This window comes from Dama dama, chromosome 25 (assembly GCF_033118175.1).
Source record: "Dama dama isolate Ldn47 chromosome 25, ASM3311817v1, whole genome shotgun sequence".
NCBI classification, from domain to species: Eukaryota; Metazoa; Chordata; class Mammalia; order Artiodactyla; family Cervidae; genus Dama; species Dama dama.
In genome coordinates this window covers 21,543,414-21,555,749 of record NC_083705.1, presented here as the reverse complement: position 1 = coordinate 21,555,749, position 12,336 = coordinate 21,543,414, and positions in this window count along the sequence as shown.

Here is a 12,336-nt window from a genome sequence, read left to right as displayed (position 1 = left end):
AGTTGGCACCGGGAAGAGGAAGGGGTGGGGAAGGTGAGGGAACAGAGGAGAGGGAAAGGGAGCTGGCAGAGTAGGGGAGGGCTGAAGACAGTTAGGACGGCCCTCCTTGATTGTTTTGAGATCTACTGAGTTTCAAAGCTGAAAGGAAAGCGCAGCTTGCCATCAGAGGTCTAGATGCAGGGAACTGAAAGGGATAGTGGGCTCTAGCCACAGGAGTGAGTTCTGATAGAGAGCTCCTGAGAACTCTGACATCTGGAGAACAGGTCGGGAGGGAGGGGGGAACATCAGCTAAGAACTGCTGTCCTGGGAGCCCACGTTAGGGTGGGCATCCTTTGCTGAACTTGATGTTGAAGGCCACTGTCCCCTCTGGGAGGACCAAGGGTACTGGATCAGCACACGGTGATGGACAATCAGATTTCAACAGCCTCTCTGGTGGCAGCAAGAAGCCTGGTGGAAGGGCCCACCAGAGACTGGGGTTCTCCATGGTCAGTGTGGAAGGCAGGCTGGCCTTGGCTTGGAGGGTATAGTGAGAACAAATACTGGACATAGTGCTGTGTGGCGGGTGGGTGATGGAGCCAGTTCTGGATTTATTTCAGAAAAGAGATTGAGGGAGGGAGGAGAGAGAGAGCAAGGGAGAGAAAGGGAGGGAGAGAGGGAAAGAAGGAGGGCCGGCAGTGGGGGGCGGGGAGCTGTTTCCTGAATCAGTGGGGCAGGTCTTTCCTTTTCTGTCTTTTTGGAGGAAAAGTGGGGGAGTCCTTTACTACTGCCAGAGTTGATTTTTTCCATGGGCTTAGGTCAGGAAAGGTGACTACTCTGAGACAAGAGGCTACAAGCTGGACCCATGCCTCTCCTCACACAGGATACCCACAGCAGGAATTTGTATCCACTTTGAATTTCATCCACGACTTCTGCCACATAGTTATCACAGCAACCCTGAGCATCGATATTTCTGTCCATTTTACCGGTGAGAAAACAGAATCCTAGGGAGATGTTGGAGCTTGCTCCAGGTCTCACGGGGAGGTGCTGCTGTCTGATCTAAAATTCCACATTGCTTCCACTCCCCCATTCCCTGTCACATGCAGTCTCTTTCAGTCCTTGTGTGAGTATACCCCTAATTTTAGAATTGAATACAATGGCAGTTCTATCACATGATTTCATTTTTCTTTATTGTTCTGAGTCTAGGCTTCTTTAAGTCCATAAATAATACATAAATTAGTATGTTGAGCTGATTGCCACCTTTTTTCAACAGGCCTTCAGTTCTTCCTGAGATCAATAAAGCTTAAAAGAGAAGAAAAAAGCCAGCTCAGCTTGTGTCTGGATCCTGGACCTTGCTCTAATTCAGACCCCTTTCCTAGCGTTTAGGAAGCCATGCTTGACAGCTCAGCTTTCTTGTCACTAATGAGTTGGGATGTGATTGTGCATTCCAAATCTAGTAAGGACGAAGCCAGTGCACTTGGATCCACAATGCTGATTAAACATAGGTGAAAAGAAATTTCTTTTCGAGGGGATATGTAAGAGGAGAGGCAGAGGCTTCTTGTGTGTGCAATGCTTCCTCTGAACCATGGCTATGATAGGGGCTGCTCAGCTTTCCACAGGGGACAGCAGAGATCAAATCACATAGATGAAATTAAAGAAAAAAAAAAATAACGAAATACCGGGGGGGGGGGGGAAGGTTGGGGGAGAGGGATAGATTGGGAGTTTGGTACTGACATGTACACCTGGCTGTATTTAAAATGGATAATCAACATATAGCACAGGCAACTCTACTCAATACTCTGTAATACCCTAAATGGGAAAAGAATTTTAAAAAAGGATTGATGCATGTGTGTGTACAACTGAATCACTTTGCTGTACTCCTGAAACTAACATGACTTTATCAATCAACTATATTCCAATATAAAATAAAGTTTTTAAAAAGAAAAATTAAAAAAGAAAGATATGGAAAACAAATAACCAAAGAAGAAAAGAGCAACAATTCAACATGATGAGATGAAACAGCAACCTAATGTGCCCTTTGGCTCAATTCATCATGTAGAAGAAGCTGCCCACTAGGAACCCAGAGAAGCTGCCAATTCAGACGGCTCTTGGTGCCAAGTGTGAAAGGGACCCCCTCTAGGCACACACAGCTCTACATGGGCTGAATTTCAGGTCCACTCACCTCTCATCCAGGCCCCCTTGTGCAGGGGACCCCCTTTATAAGCTGTGCACGGGGCCCTGAGGGTCTGCAGGTAATCATGTCATATTTCCAGACTTTCCTTTTGTCAGATTTTTCTTTAAAAAAAAAAAAAAGATTCAGGAGCTACTTTATTTTTTTAGGACTGTGAGGCTGCGGCCTCTGACATGATATATAGATAAAAGATGTCACAGGGGTAAGAGCTAGAGAAAGCTTTAATGAGAGGAGCTTCGACCATTTTCAAAGCACCACCATGGTACACAGAGAGGCCCCAGAGCTGGTGGAGAGCTGGGTGACGCGCCCTTGGTGACGCGCCATGGCAGTGGGCTCTTGCTTGTGCAAGGCCTTGCTCTGATGAGCTGGGCGATTGGAGGACCGTTTGAACAGACCAAAGAAAAATATCAAAAGGCAAATTGGAGTCAGGGAGAAAATGAATAGCCCATGATCTCCAAGGGAGATTACAAAGGTAATGACAAAGCAGTCAGGTTTTAAAAGGAGCTGTTATTCGAAGAAAGGTAATTTTGTTCAACTTTTTTTTTTTAAATGGAAAAGAGGATGAAGAGATCAGTACCAGCTAAATCATCACTGTCAGATAAAAGATAAATCTTTCATTAGGAAACATTTCTTTGCGTGCCCTTTTGACACTGAAGAATATATTTGATGTAAGGATTTGTGGCTTTATCAAAACTGTAATATGCTAAAATAAACAAAACTGTGATGTGATGTTTTATTGGAGAAGAGCAGCAGTGGGGAAAAAAAAAAGGAAGAGAACTTTCAAGATTAATAGTGTATTTTCCCTATGGGGGAAACTCTTTTTAATCATATTTTAAGATCCGTACTCAGGAATGTTTGCACATTCAGCAAACACAGGCTTGGATAACGAGAGTGGCTGCCTTGACCCCTAGAGATTCAGGTACAAATTCCTATCCAGAGATTTCTGCTGCCTGCAGAGCTTGGTTTCCTAAATAGGTTTCTTGCCCCAGACCACTGCTGAGATCTTGCCTCTATCTTCAGTGGGTAGTTAACTGCCCACCACCCCTCCCAATTCCCCAGTTCTCCCACTCCACCCAGATGTCTGCAGGCGCAGGGTGCCCTTCATTCTGGGACCAATGAGAGAGTGAAGGTGTTAGTCACTCAGTTGTGTCCGACTCTTTGTGACCCAATGGACTGTAGCCCGTCAGGCTTCTCTGTCCGTGGAATTTTTCAGGCGAGGATACTGGAGTGGGTTGCCATGTCCTCCTCCAGGGGATTTTCCCAACCCAGGGATTGAACCTGGGTCTCCTGCATTGCAAGCAAGCTCTTTACCATCTGAGTCACTGGGGAAGCCCAGGGGATAAATGAGGAGAAATTAAAGAAACTCTCCCAAGATGTGATCAGCTGCTGGTCCCACTGGGACCCAGTGCTTCTGCCTGGTCCTGGCCTTCCCTCGGCCATCACACCTCCCCTCGGCCCCCCTGCCATCAGCTCAGGGCTATGCATTCACCAAGTCTCCGTGGGATTTGCGTTGTGCCCACATCATGACCCCTGCCTCCGACTTCCTTAAGGCTGTCTCCAAGCCCCCGTATAAACTGGTCCCATTGGCAGGATCCCACTCACGACCCTGGGCTGTAGTTCTGGGGTCAGCCCCGTGTCAGTCCCCAGTTTCTGCGCACACCATCTGGTGACTGTTGGGTGTCCTCCTACAGCCTGAGCTGTGCCCAGGCCTCAGTATCTGACCTAGCCTCCTGGAGGGCTGTGCTCCCCAGGTTCCCAACTCCCTAGTCTCACCTGTAAAACTCTACCCTAGTTAGGGAATTCCTGGCTTTTCCTTTTAGAGTGCTGCCATTAACACAACACAGACACACCCTCTCGGAACATCTGCTCCAATCTCTCGTGGATTAGACTTCTCATCCTCCACTTAATATGCGTTCTCTACCAAGTGTCTCCATTCCTCGCAGTATATGTGTCCTTAGAACTTCTGCTTCTGCAGGGCCCACTTAGCCTGTGTGTCTCCCCTCTCCCTCTCTGTGTCTCTCTTTCTGTCTCTGTGTATCTGTCTCTCCACCTCTGTATATCTTTAGAGAGACATATGTAGACACTTATTTATGTATTTATAGAAATAAAAATATTCATACAGATGTTCAATGCAGACATTTCTCTGGTGCTGTAGTGGACACTACCACTGCGCCCTGCCCAGATCCCCATTGCTGGGCCGGTGGGCCCGTCCCCCAGCTGCCTTGAGCATTGCCTGCTAAAGCTCCCAGCTGCGCCTTTCCCTGGAGCATTATCTATCGACTACAGATAGGAAGGCAGACCCTACCATCCCAGGGGAGACGTGTAGCCAGCTCACCAGGTCAAGACTAGACTTTTTCTGAGGTCACAGCTTTTCTCAGCACTTTCCTCTTTTCTGTACTGCTTTGCTTGCTCCCTCATAGGTTTTTCCTGAAGAACACTCCCTCAATAAACCATGTGTGCTGGAATCCTTGCTTCAAGCTCTGCTTTTAGGGAACATGCTTTAGGCAGGAACTCAGTTTACTTCTCTGCAAAGTGAAGTAGGAAGCTGGGCTAATGAGCTCTGAAGTCCCTTCCTACTCTGATAACCCTTGGTGCTTTTCCTGCACATTGTCTCACTTCTATTTCCCAAAAAGACAAGGCTTAGAAGAAAACTAGTGGTCAAACAGCACATGGGAAGAGTGAACATCGACATTTTAGGAATCAGTGAACTAAAATGGACTGGAATGGGTGAATTTAACTCAAATGACCATTATATCTACTACTGTGGGCAGGAACCCCTTAGAAGAAGTTGAATAGCCCTCATAGTCAACAAAAGAGTCTGAAATGCAGTACTTGGATGCAATCTCAAAAATGACAGAATGATCTCTGTTTGTTTCCAAGGCAAACCATTCAATATCACAATAATCCAAGTCTATGCCCCAACCAGTAATGCTGAAGAAGCTGAAGTTGAATGGTTTTATGAAGACCTACAAGACCTTCTAGAACCAACACCCCAAAAAAGATGTATTTTTCATCATAGGTGACTGGAATGCAAAAGTAGGAAGTCAAGAGATACCTGGAGGAACAGGCAAATTTGGCCTTGGAATACAAAATGAAGCAGGGCAAAAGCTAATAGAGTTTTGCCAAGAGAACACACTGGTCATAGCAAACACCCTCTTCCAACAACACAAGAGAAGACTCTACACATGGACATCAGCAGATGGTCAATAATGAAATCAGATTGATTGTATTCTTTGCAGCCAAAGATGGGGAAACTCTATACAGTCAGCAAAAACAAGACTGGGAACTGACTGTAGCTCAGATCATGAGCTCCTTACTGCCAAATTCAGACTTAAATTGAAGAAAGTAGGGAAAACCACTAGACCATTCAGGTATGACCTAAATCAAATCCCTTACCATTTTACAGTGGAAGGGACAGATAGATTCAAGGGATTAGATCTGATAGACCGAGTGGCTGAAGAACTATGGATGGAGGTTCGTAACACTGTACAGGAGGCAGTGATCAAGACCATCCCCAAGAAAAAGAAATGCAAAAAGGCAAAATGGTTGTCTGATGAGGCCTTAAAAATACCTGAGAAAAGAAGGAAGCTAAAGGAAAAGCAGAAAAGGAAAGATATACCCATTTGAATGCAGAGTTCCAAAAAATAGCAAGGAGAGATAAGAAAGCCTTCCTCAGTGATCAATGCAAAGAAATAAAGGAACACAATATAATGGGAAAAACTAGAGATCTCTTCAAGAAAATTAGAGATACTAACGGAACATTTCATGCAAAGATGGGCACAGTAAAGGACAGAAATGGTATGGACCTAACAGAATCAGATGATATTAAGAAAAGGTGTCAAGAATACACAGAAGTACTATGCAAAAAAGATCTTCATGACCCAGATAATCACAATGTTGTGATCACTCACCTAGAGCCAGACATCCTGGAATTTGAAGTCAAGTGGGCCTTAGGAAGTATCACTACGAACAAAGCTAGTGGAGATGATGGAATTCCAGCTGAGCTATTTCAAATCCTAAAAGATGATGTTGTGAAAATGCTACACTTGATATGCCAGCAAATTTGGAAAACTCAGCAGTGGCCACAAGACTGGAAAAGGTCAGTTTTCATTCCAGTCCCAAAGAAAGACAATGACAAAGAATGTTCAAACTACCTCACAGTTGTACACATCTCATATGCTAGTAAAGTAATGCTCAAAATTCTCCAAGCCAGGTTCAACAGTACATGAACTGTGAGGTTCCAGATGTTCAAGCTGGATTTAGAAAAGGCAGAGGAACCACAGATCAAATTGCCAACATCCGTTGGGTCATCGAAAAAGCAAGAGAGTTCCAGAAAAACAACTACTTCTGCTTTATTGACTATGCCAAAGCCTTTGACTGTGTGGATCACAATAAACTGTGGAAAATTCTTCAAGAGATGGGAATATCAGACTACCTGACCTGCCTCCTGAGAAATCTGTATGCAGATCGAGAAGCAACAGTTAGAACTGGACATGGAACAACAGACTGGTTCCAAATCAGGAAAGGAGTATGTCAAGGCTGTATATTGTCACCCTGCTTATTTAACTTATATACAGAGTACATCATGAGAAATGCTGGACTGGATGAAGCACAAGCTGGAATTAAGACTTCTGGGAGAAATATCAATAACCTCAGATATGCAGATTACAACCTCTTAGGGCATAAAGTGAAGAAGAGCTAAAGAGCCTCTTGATGACAGTAAAAGAGGAGAGTGAAGTATTTGTCTTAAATTTCAACAGTCAGAAAACAAAGATCATGGCACCTGGTCCCAATCACTTCATGGCAAATAGGTGGGGAAACAATGGAAACGGTGAAAGAGTTTATTTTTGGGGGCTCCAAAATCACCACAGATGGTGATTGCAGCCATGAGATTAAAAGATGCTTACTCCTTGAAAGAAAATCTATAACCAACCTAGACAGCATATTAGAAAGCAGAGATATTACTTTGCTGACAAAGGTCCATCTAGTCAAAGCTATGGTTTTTCCAGCAGTCATATATGAAAGTGATAGTTGGACAATAAAGAAAACTGAACTCTGAAGAAGTGATGCTTTTGAACTGTGGTTTGGAGAAGACTCTTGAGAATCCCTTGGACTGCAAGGAGATCCAACCAGTCCATCCTAAAGGAAATAAGCCCTAGATATTCATTGGAATGACTCAAGCTGAAACTCCAATATTTTGGCCACCTGATGTAAAGAACTGACTCATTTGAAAATGCCCTTATGCTGGGAAAGATTGAAGGCGGGAGGAGAAAGGGATGACAGAGGGTGAGATGGTTGGATGGCATCACTGACTCAATGGGCATGAGTCTGAGCCAGCTCCGGGAGTTGGTGATAGACAGGGATGCCTGGCGTGCTGCAGTCCATTGGGTTGCAAAGAGTAGGACACGATTGAGTGACTGAACTGAACTGAAGTGATTGATAAAACTAGAATGGTTGTGTTTCTGTGTAGCTTGTAAGATAATTGACTTAGCCTAAGGGATGTCTTAGCCAATTAGATCGCAGCACTTACTTTGGGCCTCTGGCAACAGGATCTGGAGAAGATCCGGGGGTGACCACCATGGAGTGTTTTCATCAGCTTGGATGCTATTTTCACATGCAGTTCTTGACTTGCTGAGCCATGTGGACATTTCAGGGTCCCAGGTCCCTGGAAGGTAGACCTGGGCAGTCACTGATACCAGCCCAACTTGGTGCCTGGTGACAGCCATGCAGACATTTTAAAGTACCATGCTGTCCCCAGTGAGTAATATGTAGAGCACTGAGAGAAACAGGCAGGCTGTGTTCCAAATTATTTGTATCTAGAAAATGCTAGTTGTACACAATGATGTTATTGACTGTTGTCAGTCTTGGCTTGGGTCATGGAAAAACTGAAGGTGAATTAGATCATCCGAGTTAATAGCACAAACAACCCTGCAAAAGAAAGTATCTTCCCCCAAATTAAAATTCTTACAGCTCCTGTATTGCTGTTCTAACCATACAGTGTCTTGCTCTTATGCACTTAGAAGTTACCAACGTCTGCCAGAACTGTATCAGGCGACTGCTGTCAAGTAGCCATGAGTTGCTTTCATTTAGGAAACCTCATTAAACTTATCTATTGGACATGTGGGTTTTGGCCTGGAACTAAAGACCTGACTGCTCTCTTGTCTACTGACTTCACCTTGTTAGCATAACAGGGGACTCAGCACTCACGTGGCTGTACAGTCTGAGTCATCAATGGAAGATAATAATTATTCCCCAAAGTTTCTATGAGAGCTGCTTAGGAAACACTTAGAAGGTGCTTGCCACACCTCCAGTAGGGCGCTAAGCCAGCCCACAGTGTCCCCTGAAACACACATGCCTACCTGAGGTTATAGGAACAATGAATTCAGAAGTAAGTGGTCCTCTGGAGCTTGTTGCTAGATCTGAATACAGTCTGGGGCAGAGACCTCCTCAGGAGATTGTTTTGCTTTGATCTGTACTTTGAACTCTTCATGGGGGATGTGGTGGAAGAGGAAGGATTGTGAAAAATTAATATTTTCTTAAGGGCCTTATGCTAATAGCATTGCCTTTTGCCAAAGGGAGCCAAGGAGAAGACTGCAGGCTCCTTTCACCCCTTGCTATGTGCTCTCTGCATTCCTTTCCCTCATTCCCAGAGGCTTCAGTCTCCTAGGGTCCAGGACAGGTAGTCTGGAAGGGTTCAGTGGAGCTGGGCTCTGAGGCAGAAGACCAGGCTCTAAAGACCAGTGTGAGCTTGGCCAAGTCAGTGTGCATCCCAGGACATAGATTTCCTTATCTGAAACAGAAGAGATGGATGGAAAATGTCCCTTTCAATCAGCAAATTGTGTCCTTTTAGACAAGTTCTAGCTCTAGAAAGTGTTAGTCGCTCAGTTGTGTCTGACTCTTTGTAACCCCATGAACTGTAGCCCACCAGGCTCCTCTGTTCATGGAATTTTCCAGGCAAGAATACTGGAGTGGGTATCCAGTCCCTTCTCCAGGGGATCTTCCCAACCCAGGGATCAAACCCACGTCTCGTGTACTGCAGGCAGATTCTTTTCCAACTGAGCCACCAGGGAAGCTCTAAAACCCAAGACCAATTTCCTTACTGATGGATGAAGAAACAGAACCCGGCCACTTCTCCCAACTCCCAGATCTGTGCTCAGAGTCCCTCAGCAGTGCAGCCAGCATTCCCGTGATCACTTTCTGAGCCAGTGTCCCCATGACGGCATCCTGAGCACCTTCCAGGCTTGGTGGCCCTGGCCAGACTACCCATCCTCAGCTTTGACCATGTTGGCAACCCAGAGCCAGTTTCAGGGTTTAGTTTGAAGGTGGACTTTGGACAGTTCCTGGCACCTACTTTGCATGCATTCCTTGTGTCCTGTGTAGGTGGAGTGGAGGTGTAAAGGGGAATTAAAATTTTTTTAGAGTTCCAAGTTTCTTGTATATCAGAGGACAGGGTAAGGGGTTCAAGACTGCACTGCTCAGTGGGGAGGGGGTGGCAGGGGACACAGATACTCTGCTCAGATCACAGTGTGGTGGAGATGGAGGGGGATGGGGAGTGTGACACCAGCTTGGTGATGGGAGGGTATTCGATCCTTAGCGTACCTCCTGGTGTCATTCACTTTAAAGGGCTGTGGACCACTTCCTTAAAAGAGTCTGGTGGCCTCTAGGCAGGAACACTGATGTGAATTGTCTTCCAGAGATGAGCTGAAAGAATACTTAGCTGGCTTACCAGGATGGAGTTACAGTACAGGGACCCGAGGGAGATGATTTCCAAAGCACTTGGCGGGAATCCCTTTTGGGTGTGGGTGTGTAGGGAGAGAGGGAGAGAAAAATAGAGAAGCCAAAACCCAGAGACTAAGTTTGAGGAGACATTTCTAAGTGAAGCTTTCCACCATCCCTTTGTTGGTATGGGGGACATACCAACTCTCTTAAGGGATACTCTTTTAAGAGGGAAATAGGCTAGCACATGTCTGGGGAAATACAGAGTTTTCCACCAATAAACCTAGGAACCTCCTAAATTCTAAGTGGGGAAGTGAATTCTTAGTCAAACCCTTGAAATAAAACTTGATATCACAGTCTGAGTGGGAATGGGTGGGGTGAGGATTGAGAATGGCTTGGGTGTCTCACCTGAACAAATGAATCATGGAAAAGAGCTTAAATCATCCAGCCCCGCCTCGCTTCCACCACAGAAATCCCTCACATGACAGCTCAGTCAGATGAGCATACAACTTCTGTTTCAGTTCTTCCACTGAAAGGAAACTTACTCATCATATCTCTTACCAATGATAGACTTGAATATTCCATGGTGGGACAGGCTTAATTATTAAAAGCTGCTTCCTTGTATGAAATTAAATAAGCCTCCCCTTGGTCATAGTTTTGTCCTCTAGATCTAAATATTCAAGTATATTGACTTTCAAAGTATTTTCGTTGAAATCCCTGAAGGGTGGGTTTTAGCGCTCTGCAGCCACCTTTGCTCTTCCCTCACCGAATGGCTGGGGCTTCCCTGGTGCCTCCACAGTAAAGAATCTGCCTGCCAATGCAGGAGACATGGGTTCAATCCCTGGGCTGGGATGATCTCCTAGAGAATGATATATAGCAACCACTCCAGTATTCTTGCCTAGAAAATCCCACCCAGAGGAGCCTGACAGGTCTACAGTCCAGTTCAGTTCAGTTCAGTTGCTTAGTCATGTCCAACTCTTTGAGATCCCATGGACTTCAGCACGCCAGGCCTCCTTGTCCATCACCAACTCCCAGAGTCCACCCAAACCCTTGTCCATTGAGTCGGTGATGTCATCCAACCATCTCATCCTCTGTCGTCCCCTTCTCCTCCTGCCTTCCATCTTTCCCAGCATCCGGGTGTTTTCAAATGAGTCAGTTCTTCACATCAGGTGGCCAAAGTATTGGAGTTTCAGCTTCAGCATCAGTCCTTCCAATGAATATTTAGGACTGATCTCCTTTAGGATGGACTGGTTGGATCTCCTTGCAGTCCAAGGGATTCTCAAGAGTCTTCTCCAACACCATAGTTCAAAAGCATCAACTCTTCTGTGCTCAGCTTTCTTTATAGTCCAACTCTCACATCTATACACGACTACTGGAAAAACCATAGCTTTGACTAGATGGAACTTTGTTGGGCTACAGTCCATGGGGTCACAAGAGAGTCAGGTACAACTTAGTGACTAAACAATGACAACCAAGTGGCTGACAATCTTCAGTTCATTCAATTGTTGATCATAAAGGACACAACTTTAGACCCCTTCCTATTTCACCTAATGTCCTCTGGTTTGTCAGTGTGAACTATGACCTGCCTCCTTTCTTCTCTCTGCAATCCAGGAAGATCATAACCCCAGGCTTTCTAGTGTGTGGAGTCTGGGGGTCTTTTGAGCCTCTCCAAGAGATTTTCTGGTGTAGTTTGGCTTGCTCTGTGCCTACTGACCGTGTATGGCAGCCCAAAGGCAAGGGGTTTTGCTCATGTGGGAATATTGAGAGCTGGGAAACTGGATGTTCCCAACAAGCATGGGAAAAGTAGGTTGATAAAGACTTGCCTGTTCTCTTTGAGGATCTGCATATGCCCCAGATTTTTCCTCATTTCCCCCCAGACTATGGTCTCCTAAAGCCAAGGGTTACAGCACAAAATTGACTTTGGCCCTAAAGAATGGATAATGATCTGACATCCCTTACCTCCATCCACCCATCCACTCACATATGTAATCTTTTGTCAGTATATACCTTGCACTATTTCAGGCCATTTACTAGGCTTGGTGATAGCACCTGTGAGATGTGGGTTTCTACCAACTAATCTTTTTCGTCTTCTTGAACCCCACTTCTCTGAGCAGCCAGAGATCCAAAAAAGATTTAAGACAATCCAAGCAGATTAACACAGTGCCTCAAAAGGGTCACAATCTCAAATAACTTTAAGTTGAGTATTTCCAAATGGGGGACAAAAAAAGTTTCTATTAAGGGTGTATTAGAATACCAGGCAGTGGGGGTGGGAATGGGGGTAGGGAAATTGGCGAGAGAGAGAAGTAGCAAACTTAGTTCAGAAAGCATATGCTTATATCACCAGTATGCCTTTCACTTAATTGAAGTCAATATACTAATTTACTTGAAATTTATACAACTGTAAAAGAGGGTGAGAGATTTTCATATTTAATACAATGGGGCCTGGAGTTTAG